This window comes from Ochlerotatus camptorhynchus, unplaced genomic scaffold (assembly GCF_037179485.1).
Source record: "Ochlerotatus camptorhynchus isolate MF236.1 unplaced genomic scaffold, CSIRO-AGI_Acam_v1.1 ptg000357l, whole genome shotgun sequence".
NCBI lineage: Eukaryota > Metazoa > Arthropoda > Insecta > Diptera > Culicidae > Ochlerotatus > Ochlerotatus camptorhynchus.
The window spans coordinates 3,364,118-3,384,895 of record NW_027040845.1 but is presented as its reverse complement, the minus strand read 5'-3'; the positions used below and the strand labels follow the sequence as shown (position 1 = coordinate 3,384,895).

General features: G+C 38.2%; 1 protein-coding gene across 8 annotated transcripts in view; it reads left to right on the top strand.

The window, feature by feature from the left end:
• The first annotated feature begins 274 nt into the window (after positions 1-274).
• Positions 275-20,778, top strand: part of AGO1 (protein argonaute-2) — a 146,680-nt gene continuing 126,176 nt past the window's right edge. For 4 of the 8 annotated variants that reach the window (XM_065231481.1, XM_065231480.1, XM_065231485.1 and 1 more), the window contains exon 1: positions 278-910. The gene's annotated coding sequence lies outside the window, so the exon portion shown is untranslated. Of the gene's footprint in view, positions 911-20,778 lie in introns of all 8 variants that reach the window. The other 4 variants (XM_065231478.1, XM_065231477.1, XM_065231479.1 and 1 more) reach the window with 3 other exon arrangements.

Sequence of the window (20,778 nt, the reverse complement as noted above, 5' to 3'; positions counted from 1 at the left end):
GAGGAATTGGTTTTGGTTGGGTTTGGGTACCTAGGTATTATTTTTTTTTTTCGGTGGTGATGTGATGTGATGTGATGCAATTGCATCCAGCACTCGTCCGTTGAATGCAATCGTAGTGCCCAAATAGCCCTGTGTGCGGGAGATTATTCGGGAGCTTTTGGAGTTGCACAGTAGTGAGCGAAGCATCATCCAAAGGGGAAAAGCAGATAGGATATTCACGGCCAGCGGAGAGCTCGATTCGAGCCCAGTTCAGCATTCATCAGTACGCGATTGGATCGGCTGCGGTGTGGATCGACGAGGAGCGCGAGTGCCGATTTTCCGTTTTGCGTTTTTGCGTATGGGAGAAAAAATTTGCAGTGAATTTTACGGTCCTAATTGGATCCGAAATTGTGTCGTGTCGTTTCCCACCATTGTAGGTGTGTGCGTTGGGTGTTACAAACCGAATGCGTGTGCATTGTGGAAAGCAATTTCCAAAGTGATCGAAGGCTGAAAAGTGGAGCAAAAGTGATTTGGTGTCCCGGGAAAATAATAGAAAATAGAAGAGGGAATTCCCCCTATTCCGGTGGTGATATCGAGTGATTGACGCGGTAGTGCAGCGTGTGGGAAAAGTAGTGTTTGCGATTAAAGGCAAAAGAAGTGGAAAGTTTAGCAAAAATCAAAAGGGGGAAAATCTCAAGAAGAAGCTTCAAATATCAAGTGTTTGATAAGTAAAACGTAGAACCAGAATTCGACCGGAGAGAATTATTGTTTGTCTCGGCGGTGAACCGACCGGCCGGAGGGAGCGCATCTAGCCAGCTTGCGAGAGTGAGCAACTGAGCCGCAAATAGCTACATAGGAGGTACATACAGAAGAAACAAAAACAGGAAAACAAGTGCGAGAGTCGTCGTCGTCGTCGGATATACACAAACAGGTGAGTAGTGTTGTTTTGTGGGAAAGGTTTCGATTTAGGCTGGGAAAATTAAATGGTTTTGAAAATAACGGCCTACTTTTTCTAACTAAAATATCTGTGCCGAAAAGTGCTTTTCGACACATTTTTGAGTAAAAAATAGTTATTTATACACTCAAAAGTGTGTCGAAAAGTAGCACTTTTCGGCACAGATATTTTAGTTTGCAAACAGTAGGCCAATATGTTATTCTAAATTGTGTCGATTCGAAAGTGTTTTCGGTATAGTGTGCCAAAAAATACTGTATGCAACTCGTTACAAAATTTGACTTTTTCAGCACTCGGGAATTTGAAAAGTAACTGGTAAAACCGGGAAAAACCCAGAATGTGACGGGAGACCCGGAAGCAATTAATGAATCTTAATACATTGCCACTTAAATTTTAAGTTGTATTTTTATTTAATTTTTATGATTGTACACTCAAGTATTTTTTACACGGGGGATACGTACCGTGTATTAAAAATCGTTATGAAAAAATCCAGGTTATTTCAGAAATCGTCGTAGAAAAACACCTCATTAAAAAAAAACGTGCAAATAAAACCGCGTTATTGAAAAACGTGTAAAAAATCACGCCCTGATCGCATAAAAAATGTTCATTCATGATAAATTAAATCACAAATTTTAGTTAACCATCATCCAGCAAACGTATTTGCAAAAAAGTGGATCAGAAAATTCGATTATTAAATAACTCTATTATTTTTTTACCAAATAATCTCACATTTTCAGAGGTTATCAAACAAGTCTTCTAGTTTTGATTCATGCTATAAGACTTCATGTATGGTTCTTAAGATATTCCAAAATTTCTCTCGCAAAACACGCTTTTTGATATCCCCTGAAAATATCAGCTTATTTGGTGAGAAAATAATAGAGTTATTCAATTCTCATTTTTTTATCGCCTTTTTTTCCAAATACGTTGGCTGGATGAAGGTTAAAACACAGACAAACAGACGTAACTCTTTGAATAAAATTATCTTTAAAACATAATACCGCCGAACATAGGACTGCAGTAACGACATGTCGCGGGCTTCTCGCGGAAACCAAGCTTGCCCGCTGATTCGCAAACAATGTTGCATGCAAGAAAAACCGAATTTATAGAAACGTCAAAGTGATCCGATGCCAGCGCTGCGGCGAGTACTTCGCGGAAACGATAACATTCAAACTAATTGTTAAGGTGATTCCCTGTAGCGTCCTTTTTCGTGTTACACTTTGCAATTGCACATATAAATATATTAAGGTTTCTATGAACGTCTAAAATTTGCAGATGTATAAATCTCGTAGATCTTGAGTTGTGTGCTCTTGAAATTGCGAGGTGTATTGGAAAAATGGACTCTACAAGAAAACACTTTAAATGATCCAGAATGAAGAGCTACGTGTGTTTGTCTGTGGTTAAAACTAAATAGAATCCTGTTGAAAATTTCAATGACAAAAAAAGTGCATTTTTTTAGATATTTATAATTGTATTTTTTTACATCAATTTATAGAAAACAATTTTATCAATAACAGTTGTTGACTATTGATTGAACATTTCCATACTAGCCTAATATGAAAAGGGGCGAGCCTAAGCGTTCGTTTGGTGTGTGCTTCATTTCAATATCAATTATTTCAATATTTAATAATTTTAAATTATTCCATTTTAATCTAATTTTTCAATAATAAATCCTATAATTAAATTTGTTATGTTTTTAAATTTATTATCTTTAGGAGGATTATGTTTTTTTTTTAATATTAAGGTTTCCTTTCATATTTCACCGTGATATAAATAGGGTCAGTGGCGTCGCGTATCCTCACTTTTTACCTGTGCACCAACTTTCAAATCCAGATTTAATGCCATATTCATACTAGAATCGGTTGAAAAATACACTTAGTCTTCTAGTTTACTCGATATCTATTCAAGCAATATTTTGTTAATTTTTATGTTTTGAGAGTTGGTGCACAGGTAGATTGAGGTTAAGGAAACGCCACTGAATAGGGCATTCGACAGTTTTTCACAAACCTGAAGTCACCATGGATTACAAAATGATGTAAATCATCGATTTCCAGCCTCTACACGTCGTCTCCGTTCCGAAAATATCTACATTTTTGGTTATTTGACAGTTTTTAACAAACCGGAAGTAGCCATTTTGATACCAAAATGGTGTTAATCATTGATTTCCGTCCTGTATACTGCCGTTATACGCATAAGAGTCCCACTGTGCATAAGGATTGCATACATGGGACAGTTATGCGTAGAACGGCAGTATACGTCGTCATCGTTTAGAAAATACCCATATTTTAGGGTATTCGATAGTTTTTCACCATCTTGGATTCTAAAATGAAGTCAATCATCGATGTCCGGCCACGTTGTCCCCGTTCCGAAAATATGTATATTGTTAGCTATTTGACAGTTTTTCGCAAACCGGAAATAGCCACCTTGGACCGTCTATAAAAAAAACGCTATATTAAAAACAAACCACCAAACAACTCTTACTGAACTGATGTAACTCCTTACAACTTTTTGAACATAATAACTGCTTATGTTTGATATAATAATCACACGCTCCTCCATATCGGTTTTTTTTTAAACATGCGTAGCTAAGTTTTTTTTACAAAAAAAAAAGGATTTTACTCCCATTTCATATTTGACCGATTTAGGTGAAATAGCTTTAAATCGGTCAGGAATTGGTACAAGTTTTTAATTTTGTTGATATGGTCATAGTTCTTGCTGTGATTAAACATATTTAAGAAATACGTGGGGTTACAACTATTGTTTAGAAATAAAATAATTTTTTAAATATTTTTTTTGTAATAAAAATTACCCATAACCTAAAAAATGTAGAATAAATTCCCGATGTATTTAAAGCTAGTTCATCATAATCGGTTCAGAAATGGTTCCGAATTGAAATGGGAGCAATATCTAATTTTTAGAATGAATAGCTTTGGTACCGAAAGTTTAAAACATAATGTCTTAGCTTCTTGGGGCAAGGGGGACAAACTGGGACCCATCAATTAGAATTGTAGAGATGATTTTCCATAGAATCATGTGAAATTTTCGAAATGTTTCAGTAAATTTAAGCAACTTTTACAAAAAGTTAGTTATTTTAAGTGATCCTTAAATTGTTGGTTTTTGAACAGACAAATTCTCAAAATCAGCTGACGTTCAAAGTGTTGTCAAAAATCGATATTACAGTCGCTATAAATCAAAGGAGACGCATAGTAGTTTAGTCGTATAGGAGTATTGAGGAAAAACCCAAAACTTGATAACTTCAACAAAATATAACTCAAAAGCAAGAAAAACACATCGCTGATTTTTTGGTGTGTTGTGTAAAAAAATCTAAATTTTCAAAGAAAAATATAAAAACTTGTTGTGCTCTCTATCTACAAACCATGAAAACCATTAAAAGCTAATACAATCAATGTCTTTCAATACAAAATTCCAAATTTTTAGTATCATTATAGTTTTCCTTAAAAATATGTTTGATTACCTTTATTTGATATTTTGATCTTTCAAATCGGCCCAGTTGCATTGTCATTTTTGAAAAAAAAAAAGATTTTTTGGACCGCCCTAACATGCCACCACAGACAAACAGACATAACACTCGCAAGTTGTTCATCGAACAAGCATTTAACGGTCAATTTAAAAGTATCGTAGTTGGTAGTACCGCCACCTGTGGCGCGCATAGTCAATTCCCTTGCGTTTGACGTTTGCACACTACCGCCATCTGTTCAGCGTACTACCCACCACAGTGTATTCAACAGATGGCGGTAATGTTTTAGCGACGATGTTTTACAGTGAGAAATATTCAATGTGTTATGTCTGTTTGTCTGTGATGCCACCCTAATGCCAAAATAAACAAATACGCATCTAATATTTTGCGATAAAGAACAAAACTACAAATTTTTCCGAAATTCTGAGAGCCACTATATCGTTTTGCTATGGAATGGCTGTATACAAACATAAAAATGATCCATAAGAAATTGATAGACGCTCCTTAAAAAACATCCAATTGATCCATAACAGCCCGGTGAATCCCTAAAAAAATGGTAAATAATCCATTAAAAATCCCAATGTGTTCCATATTTTATGTAAAATGTACCGCTAAATTTCTCAAGAATGAGCATTGAAATTGTACGAATTTCCTATAAACATATTTCAAATGATCCATAATACGTTCAACAATAAACCTTAAACTAACGAAATTGAATTAAAGACTGGAACGCGCAAAAATTGGTAGACAAAAAAATCGTTTCTTTCAGTCAAAATTCATATCACAAAAATCTCCTTATTTTTCTTTTGGTAGTTCAAGGAAAAAATGTTCGTTTATTCTTTTGATTTGCCGAATCCGAACTGCCGTGCCTTCCACTTAACCCCTTCCGTTAAATTTTGCACAGTAGTCTTATCGACCTTATTCGCCGCCAAACGCCAGTTAGATTTAAACTGCTGCTCGTTTTCAATGGATTTATTAGTTTTTTTTTTTTTGAAATATCGTTTGACCAAGGCCCAATACCGTTCGAAAGGGCGGTGTTCTGGGCTGTTGGGAGGGTTGTGGTCTTTGGGTACCACAAACACGTTGTTCGCATCGTACCACTCGATTGCCTTTTTCCCATAGTGGCAGCTTGCCAAGTCCGGCTAGCACGGCATAGGTCTATTATATTGATTTAGGAATGGTAGCAGCCGCTTTTCCAGGCACTCCTGGACATAGATCGCTTGATTGATGGTTCCCGTAGTAATGAAAATGCCGCTTTTTAGACCACACGAACTTCGATAGTTTGATGGTTTTGAAAATTTCAGCCACTTTCCCTTTTCCTGATGCGGTATAAAACTCCTGTCCCGGAAGCTGTTTGAAATCCGCCTTCACATAAGCTTCGTCGTCCATGACGACACAGTCGAACTTTGTGCGCAGATTCGTATACAGCTTTCGGGACAGCTGCTTTGCCGACGTGTTTTGTTTGTAATCTCGGTTCGCCACCTTCACCTTCTTAAACGTCGACAACCCGGCTCGTTTCTTGGCCCGCTGCCCAATAGTATGGGAGACATTGAGCTTGGCAGCGACGTCCCGGATGGAGAGGCTAGGACTCCACTTATATTTAACCGCCACCTTCTTCGTCGTCGCTGCTACGTTCGGATTACGATTGCCGCCGCTTCCAGGCTTCCCGGTGGTCGACAGACGCTCCCCGAACACTTTTAAAACTTGGTTGGAAATGCTAACATGAAGCTTTAGTGTGATGATTTATTAGCTAGAGAATGATCTTTAGAAGAGTGTAGGTGGATAGTTCCGTTAGAGTACGGCAGTATGAAAATTGAATAGAAGTTGAAAATGAGCGAAGGGCCATTAAAGCGACAGTTTACAAGATAGACGCACATTTTTGCCTAGCCCGTACGATGTACGCGGGGACTTGAAGTATGTCTCCAAGTCCACAGGCAAAAATGTGCGTCCCTCTTGTTGCTCATAAACTGACTGCGGCTGTGGAATAGTTCTAGCGACGTTTTCATCACTACCTAAAGCCCCACGTCGCGAGAGCATTTCCAGTCGATGGTGTGTTATAATGCAGTTCTTCTTTACCCAACTATTGTGTTGCTTGTGTTGTGAATAGTTGGGTAAAGAAGAACTGCATTATAACACACCATCGACTGGAAATGCTCTCGCGACGTACACTCTTCTTAAGATCACTCTTCTAAAGATCATTCTCTAGCTAATAAATCATCACACTAAAGCTTCATGTTAGCATTTCCAACCAACTCTGAAAATCGTTAACTTCGCGTATGAAGTAACATAAAAAACACTTTGAACTTTTAAAACGTTTGTCACGGTCGATTTGGCCACATACAGCAGTTTTGCCAAGTTGGCGTGTGAGAACGTCGAATTCTCTTGCTGCGCGAGCAAAATTTTGACACACTGCTCCTCTTGCTTGGACGTAATTTTGAAAACTGGAGAGCAAACGGTGAAAACTCATAGCAACCATTGTATATGCACTCAACTTCCAAATGCAGCATTTCAGGTTTTTTATGCATTTTTAACAGAAATACACCAATTTGAAGTTGACTAATTTTTGCGCGTTCCAGAGTTTAGTATTAGTAAAATATTAGTATGATCCATAAATTAGACGTATAGTTTTCATAATTGGGCAATACATTTTTACATCAATAGAAAACAATACACCAGTGCTGAAATGTAACATTAACCAGACTTTGTTACTTATAACACTTGAAATTTGATCGAGAAAAAGTTTGCCGTTCTAGGATCAAAGGATCCAAAACGCGTCCAAAAGGATCCAAAGTTTGGGATCTCACATGCTATATTGTTACATTTTTCTGAAATTTCTAGTCCCATAATCTTGAACAGTTTTCTAACACCAAGATTTTGAAAATTGTTCACAATCATAGACTCAGAATCTTGAGATTTTTTATCAATTCTGGATCTTGAATATCTGTGCATGGAAACTTAAATTTTCTGTACAATCCGCTTGTGGTAGATTTGTAGAAAATCTCCTGGTATGCCATTTATAATTTAGAAAAGCATTCTACCATTTTTTTTAGATTTCAACTCACACTTTTATTAGAATTTTAATGAAAATAACTTTTCTAATTTTCTTGAAATTCTCTTGAAATTCTCCTTAGAATTCCCTTAGATATATCTTCAGAATCCACCGCAACACTACTCAGAGATTCTTTCTCAAAATTTCTTTCCAAACATTCACGGAAGCCAATTAAATTTACCTCAAAATACTTATCAATCCATATTAAAAATTAGATTCCAACCAGTAATGCTGGTAGATCACCTTTTCGTGGTGCGTTACTGGTATAAGATCTACCTCCGAACCCTATTCCTGACAACTTCAAACTAGGGGAACAGGATTTTTCAGCAATCAAAGGAACACATTTTAGTCCTTGTTACTTTTTATGCCTTGTTAATAGTGACTAAACTCGGAAAAGTTACTACAATGCCTGTTGAATTATGAAGTTAATTTAAATTAAATTTTAAATTAAAATTTCTTGTTCGATGGAAAATTTATGGTGGTTGGTTTTGTATTAAAAAGAGTGCCATATTCACTGTTTATCTGTTTTTATGTGGTTGTGTATACTTTTTTCCTTTTCTTTCTTTTCTAAATTTTCCAAAATTTGTTTAAGGTTGTGTTGATGCAGCCATGGTGATTGTATTTGCTGAGCTTGTTTCAGTTGAAAACCATCGTTTGTTTCCTGCCGGGATAACCTCGATCGCGCGTGATCTATTTTGCGGTTTTAATTATAACATAAGAAAAGCCTGATGAATGTGGGCGTCTTAGTGGAATACCTGTATAATGAGAGAGAGAAGGATTAGTATTTTCCATTTAATTCCACTACTTTATTTGCTTATCCTTGACAGATACGCGTATTTCGTCTACAATGTGCAGACTTCTTCAGTGTCTTGTACTAATACTCGACTCTCGAGTATTAGTACAAGACACTGAAGAATTCTGCACATTGTAGACGAAATACGCGTATCTGTCAAGGATAAGCAAATAAAGTAGTGGAATTAAATGGAAAATACTAATCCTTCTCTCTCTCATTATATAAGAAAAGCGTTATTGTCGGTAAGGTTTGCACCCGAATGCAAGAACATAGTTGAGACTTGTCGGAGACAAAACATTACGATTTCTCCCAGGCTACTTTTGTAGAAACTCGTAACTGATAGATCTTGGACGGAATGCTTCGGAATGTTCAGAAAAATAGGGCGCACGCTTGATCCAGTTTGGGATACATTATTGACTGCTTTCGAAAACGTAATTTCATTTGAATAGTTTGTTTAACCAGGGTCATAGCTTGTTATTGAACGTCGCGTGAAAGTGGAACTTAATGAAGGCCTAAGTAGTTTTGCGAAGCTTTTAGTTTTCGGATTAGAAAGATCGTCGGTTGCAGTGGCTTGCTTACTGAGCAGAAAAACGCGGTCCCAGGTCCTTTCATCATATATAAGAGCTTTATGGTCGAATCGCTTGTTTATCGTGTATTTTGCGAAACTTGTCGTCGTCGTCGTCGCCGGGTTTGAATGGTTAAAACAACTTGAGTAACGGTATGATATGATATGAGAGGCTCGGTGGCTTTAGAGCGACCGTTTTTGCTTACTGAGCAGAACATCATGAGTCAATCTCAGGCACATCCACATTCAAGATTCGTCAATCGTTTTATTTCTTTATATCTTTATTAAACTTTCAGCCCTGGGCTGCTTCGTCTCCGAATCGTTTTATTTGTTAATATGACTAATAATATGGTCTATGGTAATAACAGCAACTCGACGATCAAAAGGGAGCTCGTTTGCCCAGTGGCAAACTTTTTCGCTTACTGGGAAGAAGACCGTGGGTTCAATCGAAAGCTCATTCGTGTTATATGATCGTTAGGACATCAATTCAGCTTATCGTTTACCAAAACGAACCCTGCTGCAAACCCAACCCTCTTACCCAACACCCCAGTGATTTCTCGTGTAAGCTCAGAGAACTCCTCGGCTTCCATCAAAGCGAGTGTCACGTCAACACATTCCTACCCATTCATTTCTTGAACTGCGTTTGGCGCGGCCGGCGCTGATATTGTCTAGTTTGAAATCACTACACATTGAGGATGAATTCTAGTCTCAAGCATCGTCTATGGGTTATCTGTGTAATTACAGTTGATCTGGCAATAACAGAGTAGCAACCGTGGGCGGTCAATCATGCCTACACACTTAATATTACATGACATGTTTGTTTACGTCTCATCTTTTATGTCAAATATGGATTCCGCCACGTGTAAAATTAGATATTCTTAGTGTGTATATTACAAATTAGACTCTCTTGGAATTTTTTTCCACATTTCCTTGCAGCTCTTCTCATAATTCCTCTTTGAGTGATTGCTTTATCACCAATTAAGAGATTTTGAGCCTTAGATGAGGCGTAGTTTCAGGATTGTCGTCACATCATTGAATTTGCCGTAGGGTTCATTCACTTTGAATCCTTTTCCGAATTCCCTCAATGTTCCCTGAAATTTTTCTCATAATATCTACCTCGGAATTTACCGTTAGCGTTTTTTAAACTTTTTTTTTAAATATTTCTCAACATCACATGAAGTTTCTCCTAAGAATACCTTTAGAATTATAAAAAAAACCTCTACGATTATCCTTAAACTCATTTGGCATTCACGTGATAATTCTCTTGCCAATGCTTGAAGTGTCAGAATTCTAAAATTATGTCCAAGTCCAAAAGCCACGATTTTTTTAAATCTGTGATTTTTAAAAGACGTCATATTTAAAGTCAGAAATCCTGCAAAGTTTAAGAATGTAAAAATTGGCTTAGTCTCTAAATCTTGAAAATTTTCTTAATGATATTCCGTGGATCGCATTGTTTTCGAAAATAAATCCTAAGCCCAATTATAAACATTTTGAAAATTTATGTTGTTTCTCAACAGAGAGGGATTTTACTCCGGATTTGTGGATTTATAAAAAAATGCAGTTGAATTCTGTTGAATAACTGTTCTGAAAATGTGCTGCTGAAATCATCTTATGATCAGTAAGTTTAGAGTAATCTTAAAAGTTTGGCTTAATCTTAACAAAGGTTATTTCCATAAAAAATCATTCAAAAACATGTTCCAAGAAATACCGGTAAAATTCAACACATTTTACCATCCTAATAGTTAGAATTTGCACATCATTTCAAAACAGCGAATGCAACATTATGTTATGTTTGTATGCGTGCATACGTTTCTCTGGAGCGCACGGCTATGTTATGATGTTATGAATCATTCCAATGCGATGGAGAGAACCTGGCGTGGTCGCTCTTCACTCACTCCACCGAGCACTGGACGGTGGGAATCTGCTCTCATGCCGAAACTATCGTGAGAGTAGTCTAGTCGATGAGAAAAAAAGCTTGCAAGTAGAATTTAAAATTTTCAATGTCAACTTTGTTTGTGTCGCGCTTGCCAACATTATTCTGGGTCTCCTGGATCGACGACGACGCCAACGGTGCGGGGTGTGGTGAAATGCCGGGCAACAAATAAATAAACGTGATGCAATTAGAGGATGGACACGTTTCTATAGTGCTAATCTAAGCTAGCCATTGGATCCATGGGAGGAAACGTGTATGTTCCCGCGTGTTTCGTTTTACATTTTCTCATGAAACTTAGACGTATGCGGGGAACTATGTACACAGCAAAAAAAAAATATACATCAACGAAATATTTCGGGATGTAATCGATAGTGTTGACAGTGCACAATATAACTACATTCTGCAGACTACTCCCATCAAAATAATGCGCCATAGAACAGTTCCAGGCAAAATAATGGAAACTAATTGGCTTTTTGAGATATTTAGGTTTCCAACATTTAAAAAAAAAATCTTGAAGTTATTATAAACATTATTTTGTGTATTTTTCTCAGAAAACCATTATTTTTCTCTAGAACTTTGTTTCAGATGCCATTTCGATCAGAAGTGTCGTTTCCGTACTACAATTTTTTTTAATTTCAAAGACGCCATTTGCAAAATTTTACAAGATCCTAAATTGCATAATTTAGCAGAAATGTTAATTATTGCCCATCTGTAAATAGGAAAGAGGCAATATTACTGATTAGCAACGTTCTTGGTCTGCTCTCCACCATCTTCGAAAGAAGGTGTTACTGGCTCCAAACAGTGCCGAAAAACCTGTGACGAAATTCAAAAACAAACATTTATTCTAAGTTTCCTCCGTTACCCTGAATATGGCATTTCGATTTCCATACTCAGATAGATCGTGAAATGTGCATAGTTTTGCAAAATAGAACTGAAATGAGCTCAAAAAATCGTAGAAGTGAGATCCAAGTTGCCGATTTCAACTCCCTTAGTTGACAGTTGTATGCGTGTCACTTTAGAATCAAGAGGGGATATGTCGGTCGTGAAAACAAACTTCCCTAGCACAGACATCAAAGCCCATGCAATTAATCAAGATTTTCAATCTTTTTTAAAGAACGACCTATACTAGACTGATGCAAAATTTGAAATTTTCGCTCCACAGTGTTCAAACGGTTTCAAATCGAGTCCTGATAAGCCTCCGAAAGTTTAAACTTATTTGATAAGAAACTGACGTGGCACAAACCATTTGAAGTTTATATGGAAATTACTATGGGAAAACAAAACTTTTTGTTCATCGTCTTCCTATATACATAGAGTGTAAGATTAAATTGACACTGCAATTTTTAAACCTATAAGCACTTAACCATGGCAGCATTTGATATTTTGGAACGACTGCCTCCATCCGTACACAAGTACAAACGTCTACCGGATCGGATCAACAAACCGGTAAACCTTCTTTATTAAAAGATATATCTAAAACCTGGGCCCTTATGCGCAATTTGTTTGGAATGATTTCATAACACTTAACAAGAATTTGTGTTTTCAATACCCTTTGAGCTTTATAGATGATAATTCTGGAGAGAGTGTGCCATAAGAGGTATAAGCATGCGCGACCACTTCTTGTTCGAAAAACTTCGCCGGAAGACAACATTCTGGATATGATGCGGCTATCTTTGGCATGGTCGGATCCGAAGATGTCACAACTGGAAGCACATTCCAAATGCCCAACCAGAAATCTGTCTGCAAGGGAATCTGTGTCTTATGATTGAGGAAATCTTCTAATGATTTTATAAGCTTTTATTGTGTTCACTCGGCTGCCGATAGAAGCAGACCACTCTCAATGTGTGTCACGCGATCGTCTGTTTACTCGGCAGCAACCATTGTGGTGTCATCCTCATTGTTCTTCATCAGCAGTTCTTTCAGTCTTCTTTGTATAGTGAACAAGAATCCTCGGCTCTGTAAAGTTAATTCGGTTGAGCCTTATCAAATAAATTAATTAAAAAAAATTGTAGAGCTTACAAATCCCTTTAGATTGTGTTGAGAAGTGTTTCAGTAGTTACATTTGTACAAAATGTTCTGAAATTTTCCGATAAGATAATATTGGGATACGATATCGTGTAATCACAATGAGAACAAGTGAGTGCCCTAATAAAATAACATTGTTATTTTACTTAACGACGTTTTCCGGGTATCATAAAAACCATTTGTAGAATAGCTTAATGATTCGGGTTATCATTCGTTTAAGGTATTTTTTTATTAGGGCGTGTATTGATGACGGCAATCTATAAAACTATAATAAATAGTATGTTCAAATTTGAGGGTAATATTGGTTAAAATGGGGTTTTACGCAGGAGTGCAGTTTTGAACCCCTTCGGATACGGTTGTGTTTAAGTTTGCTCTCTGTTTTGTGCATGCGTTCGCTTTCATAGTTTTCGGCTGCATTTGCCGGATTAGCGCTGGCACTCTGCCTCCCGGACGGTTATACGTGTGTGATTGGTGGTTTTTTGTTCGCTCTCTGGGAAGTTTTAGAATCGAGATAGAAAACGTGATTCATCATGTTTGCAAGCATCAGAAGAGATGTCGCTATCTACGTTGTTTGATTTTTTCTCCCGGACCAGAAACGCGAGTGATAATTTTTAATTTCAGTTTATTTACGCGCTCATTGGATCTGTGAATCAGTTTTCCGTTGCTTTTGATTCCATCGGAAGTTAAGTATTTTCTCCTTGCTTGTTGAGCGGCAGATGATGTTCTGTGTATAATATGTAGTAAAAGTGGTATATCAGAAAGAACTTGGTGCGATCCTTGAGATGAGTCATCACCTGTTCAAATGAGTATTTAGATGCCACGATCGTTCCAATACCACTAGCTTGCAACCAACTGGACGGGATTACTGGAAACATTGGATTTATATGGTGAGACCTTTCCATTATTAACATTTTATGTACCATTCAATAGATGACATATTATAATCTGTTAACTTTATTGCTTCCATTTGAATAATGATTTATTGTTGAAATTTGTAATTGATTATGATTCAAATTGAAAAGACATAGAGGTTTTGTGCCTACGGGTGAAGAGGTAGTAAAATTAATATTATTTTCACTCCCGCGGGTTTTCCCTTCAATCAATAAAAAAAAGGAAGAGATTGCATCCAAGATACGACCGTAGATTTGACGTAGGATTACGTGCTCGGTATCAATGAATTCGATGTGTTTCTGGTTAATTGACAAGGTCATGTGGTATTCGGTCATTGCAAGAATTTTCATGTACCACTTCAATACTGCTACGCATTTGACCACAACGTTTAGTTACTGGATACATTATCAAAGAGCTTTGGGGGTGATGTGACTGACAGTAAGTCGAGCGCACGTTCAATGAAAATTAACTCTTAAACGACAATAATTTATGGTGGTCCGGAAAAGATCCGTTTTGTCGTGATGGTTGAGTGATGCTGAGCTATTAGGGTGTTCACAACAGCTGAGACTGGCGAGCTGTATGATGTTTGGAACGAGGGTGACGCCCTTAGCATAGATGGCCAAGACCGACTCACGAAGAGCTACTGAATCCGATGGATAGCGATGCGGACTCTTCCTTCTTTTTCGGTGAATCGAGGCTCTTGAAGGCAGCCTTGATAGCTATCTGATTGCGGGGAGCCTTTCGTTGTGTACTGGAGAACAATGTTTAACGCCACGCGCTGAAAGCACTGCTGCTGCTGATGTAGACCAATCGGACACCACCACACATGCTGATTGAATAAGCACACTTCGGCGAGATGGAATTGAATTTGGAAATCTGTGTTAGGGAAAGCGCTTGTTGCAGGCAATCGATGATAATTTTGATCACCTTTGCAAAAGTTGGACATTTGTGTAATTTTCAATAGTGCCAATTGATAAAGTGTTCATTTTAGCAGATTCGTCGAATTTTGTTTTAATCGATTGGCTTGATTAGAATTAAAATCCATCCCCTATTGACAGAGTTATGAGTGGTCAAAACCTGACCACTTTTCGTAACGTGGTCGATTTTGGTTTTTTGAAATTGCGCCTCCAATGTGTTGCCGAAAAACGTAATCCTACGTCAAAATGATAAAACACACCATAATTACATCCTTTTAATTAGCTACGGGTGTGACAACGATGGTGAGTTCACCATGTTATATCTTCATTTTAATTCAGCAACCTTATCTTCCAGACAGCAATTTCTACTTTTATAAAAAAAATCTACATCTTACCTACTAACATAATTCCTAAATTCCCTAGACATTTATGAGGGGTCGTAGAGTTCTCCGCATCTCTCTTAAGTAAATGTTGTACAAACATACCTTTCCTATCCCTACCAGTTGTAAGGACGTGGCCAGGAAAATCCTTAACTGTAGACTCGACCGCGTTGATCTATTGTTAGGTTTTTGCGATGTGCAACCTGTCTTGCCTAGCGGCGCCGGTGGTGTAGTGGTAAGCGTGATTGCCTCTCACCCCAGCAGGCCTGGGTTCAATCCCAGTCGGCGCCGTCGGGATGTTCTGAGGCATAACATCTCTGATCACGCCTTCCTTCGGAAGGGAAGTAAAGCCGTTGGTCCCCGGTTCATGAGTTGATGGGTCTATAGGTAGGGTCCAGGTGAGAGAGCTGCCTTCCTGGCGTCGGTAGCATTGGTGCTCAGCACGGAAAACAAGATCGACGGAAAACAAATCAAGGAAATAAAAAAAAACCTGTCTTGCCTGAAAAGTTACCCTTTTTGAAGTACTAGTCTTCACAACATAAAGGGCACCGTAACGGATCATGAAATTTGATCAAATTATTCGTAGTTCTACTTGTCTAACGCCCCGGCTGAACTAGCCTTCGGCTAAAAATCTCTATAATAAAGAATAAAAAAAAAATACCAAGAACTCACTGAAGCTTCATTCAATTTTTTTTTAATTTGCCACAATTCACCTCAGAATTCTCATGCAATTCACCCGGAATAGTCTTAATTATCAGAATTATCTTAAAGTTCTTCTCTAAAATCCTCTGCAAATTCATTTAGCATTCTCTTTAAATTTATCGAGGCATTATTTGTGAGGTTCCCTTGAAATTATCTTCGGAATTTCCTTAAAGCTCTTCGCAAAATTCTTTTGGAATTGTACTTTTAAAATCAACCCTGGTAATTTTCACGAATCCTGGAATCATCGTCATAATCGCCAATTAATGTTCCACAGAGCTGTTCGAGTTCATCCCTCCATAACATTTTTTTATAAGTTTCTTGGTGTTATCTCTAGAATTCATTCTAAAATCTACTTAAAACTGCTTTCGAATAAAATTCTAAAATTTTCTTAATAGTTCTTCATAATGACTATATCCTGAAAAACTAGTCCAGTCCAAATGTTTTCAAGGTCCAAAATCCTTTTTTTTTTCGAAGGGGGACCGAAGTATATTTTTGCCCGATTTGCCCGTGAATTTCGATCACAGGTTTTTCCTGCGGACTTTGAATTCCCGGCTTTTCCCGCTTTTCCGGATTTCCCCGTTCACTTGTCACCCTAAGGCAGTAGACACCCTGTCAACGGTTCAAAAAGATTAAATTTACATGTCTAATGTGAAACGTGTAGTAAATTATGATGCAACTTTAATACGCCATTTCTGAGTTATTCAGTAGAGGTAACTCTAAGACTAGTAGGCCCACAAGAAACGTGCTCAACTTTTTGGCTCAGCTCTGGTACTATCTATCTTCAGTCCCATGCTAATCGATTCACCCCTCGAAACACAGGAAAATCCACTAACCCCTCATTTTATTTGTCAAACTTTCATAGCGAATCAAAACAAACATTGTGTAGTACTAGAATTTCGACTTGAATGGGGTACGTTAATCGATTTGCTTGGGACCAATTGGCAGAATTTGCTAGTCACCATGCTATCTGAGAAACTTGGAATCTCCAGGAAACTTATTCTACCCCACAAGTTATCTTCACTAAATTGTTTTATTTGTACAGGCCCAATTAGGATTTATCTTCAGTAACATACATTCTTAGGCTTAAATTGTGTTATTTTAAGGTTCTGGAAAATGGATAATTTCTACAGATTTTTAACTTAGACTATTGTTTGAAATATTGGACCTAATGAAATCAAACTTGGAGAAATTTTCATGAATCTGGGATGAACATAAATATTCTAGACTATGGGCATAGAATCAATTCCAAGAACCCGGATTCCAGTGGCGCTGGAGGTGTAGTGTGATACAAATGGAAACATGACTGCATCTCACTCCAAAGGGCCTAGATTCAATCTCAGTCGATGCCGTCGGGATTTTCTGAACCATAAAACCTCTGATCACGTCTGTAACAGTTTGAGCTGATTAACACTTCAAACACGATGCCTCCGGTAAAATGTGTAACGGCAAACATACAATGTTTGGAAAAGAGTAGCTCAGTCATCTATTCGCAAATTTCAAATCTATTGGCGCCACTTGAAATTACAGACTTTAAAGATTTATTCGGTATTAAAGATTGACTGAAAGGAAATTGGTACGCATCTCGCGCGCCGCTAGCATGTCTCTAGTGTTGGGAATCGAAAATATTTGACAGTGGTTTGTTTACACTTCTATAGAGAACAACTGGTGCAAGTTTGATCAAAGTAGTCGATCGCGATCAGAAATGACGTCAAATGGAACTCGAAAGAAGAAGAAAATATTGTGCACAAACACCTGGAAAATCCGGAGTGGTCCGGTTCCAAGCTGGCTAAAGTGCTGAAGATGCCGAAAACAACAGTTTATCGAGTGCTCAAAACCTACAAGGAAACCCTGAGTGTGGTAAAGAATCAGCGGACCTACGAAAAAACTAGAACCAGGTATCGTCAGCTGCGCAGCAAGGTGTTGAGGTGCGTTAAAGCCAACCTCGGTCTTTCGATCCGAGCTGTGGCCAGAAGGTACAACGCCAACTTTTAAACGTTGCGGAACATCCTTGCCAGGGAAGGATACAAGCCGTACAAAGCCAGTAAACATCCGAACCGGCACGTGGGGTTCACAAAAAACACAAGGGCTGCACTTTGATCGATGACGAAACACACGTCAAACTCGATTTTAAGCAGTTTCCCGGTCGAAAGTTTTACATCGCGACTGGACGGTAAGATTCAAGTTCGTGTTTGCCGACAAGTTCGCGAAGAAGTTGTGGCCTGAACACGGAACCATTCGTCACATCCTGGACGATGACATCCCAAGTTTACATCGAAGAATGCCTGAAAAAGCGTGTATTGCCGTTTATCCGCAAGCATAGGGGCAAAGTCATCTTGTGGCCCGATTTGGCCAGCTGCCACTACTCCAAGGTGGTTCTGGAGTGGTATGCTGCCAACAAGATCGATGTTGTCCCCAAGCTAATGAATCCTCCGAATTGCCCGGAATTTCCACCAATCGAAAAATACTGGGCAATTTCAAAGCAGCGACTTCGACGAACCGGCGGGGCAGTCAAGGACATCCAGCAAATACGGGCAAATGGAAGAAATGCGCTGATTCCGTGTCCATTCCCACTGTGCGGGCGCTGATGGGTTCCATCAAGAGGAAGGTTCTAAATTTCGTTCGAAGTGGAGAAATGTAACCATCTAATGCTGTAACTTTGAAGTTTTAATAAAAGAACTGTTACTGGACTTTTTAAACCTATTGAATCACGAATTACAGGTCTTTTTGTGCGTACCAATTTACTTGTAGTCAGCCTTTAATAGGTTTAAAATCTATCGATAAATTGCAGAGCAATGATTTTTCAAACATTGCCAATTTGCCATTACACATTTTACCGGAGGTATCGTGTTCGGAGTGTTAAAAACTGAAGAAGCATATTTTTGCCTGAATAAGCTCTTATTCAGCATTCAATGTTTCTTGGGTTTCTGTTTGTACACTAAAATATGATTTTGTTTGTCTTGAAATTCAATTGAATACTTCAATTTCTGATACAAGTATGGTTCCCACTTTCCATCTCGTTGCACTCTGTGTGACATTCAGGTGTCATTAACATTCATCTCCTGTTTCTCAGTCTTGCATATCTGAACCTATCACCGTGAAATTAAGTTGTCCCACTTTCGAAACGTCAATATGTAGGTATTCTTCCCGCAATTGTATCGTATGACCGAAGATCGCCAATTGGGATTCGTTTAAATTGCATTCCATCCTTCTTTCCTCCTCCGAATCCAAACCAAATGCACAGCTCACGGATACCTATTTAACATGAGACAGTCAAAAGTCCCGGCAAAGTATCATTTCCCGATGTTGGCTGGTATTGAAGACCAGTTCTCGGCTTAACACGACCATCACGGTAAAGGCCACCGGTCAAAGCCTTTCACCGGGGGTAGTTTTTTTTTTGTTCAACTTCATTATTATTGTACTTTTGATGTCGATGCTAAATTTGTGCTCTTATATCATGGCCCCCAATCGGGCAGCAACCAGATTCGCACCGTGCCACGCTACAGCAGGGCTGGGTCGGAAAAGACCGTGTCTGGCTCCGTGTCTGGATCGACCAAGAGGTTGAGTACGTGCCCCAATCGATCGATCACAGGGACCTGAATCTGACTACTGCTGCGCCGAGGAGAGCGGCCAGACAGTGACGGGCGGATCACGTTTTACAATCATATTCATAAACAGAAACTGAGCCGTACACAAAATTACCCTTCGCCTTCGCCGATACTCGATTGTTGAAACCGGGATGACCAATAATGCTTGAACCGTGTTGTAGTAGAAACCGGCGGATGCGGTACGATGTGTGTGTGTTTTCGCAACACTGCATGGCCGTTTCCTATAAATACTACCACGGTGCTGTGGAGCCAGTCACCATGAGTGCGTGTATTGGATTGGGGCTGCAGACTATGGAGAAGACCTTTAATTATATCGGACCGTCCTCTTCGATACACCCGTTCTCTGCACAATCTATGGGATGGGGAGGGGGGCACCACCGTTGTTGTCGTTGGTTGTCTTCTTATTCCTGTGTTGTTTGACCTTTCGTGTGCCGATGATGTCCACAATCGCATAACTGTCCCATATGGAAAGAAAATCAGGGAAATATGAGACTAATATGCGATTATGGGCAGTATACTGTATTAATACTACCGATGATCATAATCTGGTAACGATAAATTAGATAATTAGTCAAATTGTTCCAACTACTTCCACGGTTTTTGTGTTTTTTTCAAGGTATTTATCTATTTATATAGCATTGTTCTCATAATGTTTGATCTCCTACACATTCAGTGGCGTAGTGAAGGTTTCTAGAAAATAACGACCATTTTCGAATTTTTTAAATTAAACATCCGGTTTCTCAACAAACTTGTGATTTTTTTCCACGTTTCAATTTTAAATTTTACCATAGTCCGGGATAGATATTAGGTTTTGTTTCTGATAGTGTCCTGATTTCATAATTTTAGATCACCTTAGAATTCATTTGAAAACATCAAATTCAGACTCCCTTTGAATTGTTATTCACTTGGGTTCCCTGTTAGGGTGCTTTTGATGATGATTTTTCAAAGAACTTTTCATGTAAATTCAAATGAAATTATCCATGGAATTAAGCTCTACTAGTAAATTTATAAACTAATTAGAATCCCCATGGAATTTTCTACAGATTCAGATTCTATTGGAATTCTCTAGAAATCCATGTCAGGATCCATGTCTGAAAAATTTTGGGCAGTTTTAAATCCTATGGAAATCTCTTTAGAATCGTCATGTGATTCTACTCAAAATCTTGATGAGGATTTTTTTTAATTTATGGCCTTTTCAATGATTGAGATTTAAAATTTGTCAAAATCCGAAAACATCAGTATTTCTATAAGTTCTTACCATATTTCTATCCATAATTTCGGTTTTGTTCGGTTTATTGCTTGAAGACTGCAAAGCTGAGCAATCTTCTTCCACATTTCTTCCCATAGAGAATGATCTCTTACACCTACAACGCCCTACTAACACTGTAAGTTTTATCGAGGTCTTAAAGAATTCTACAAATCTAAATCATGGTCTACAGAACCCTGATAAAACCAACATTGTTACTTGGCTGGTTTTAGCTGGACGAACTGCATAAAATTTAAGTGTTTTTG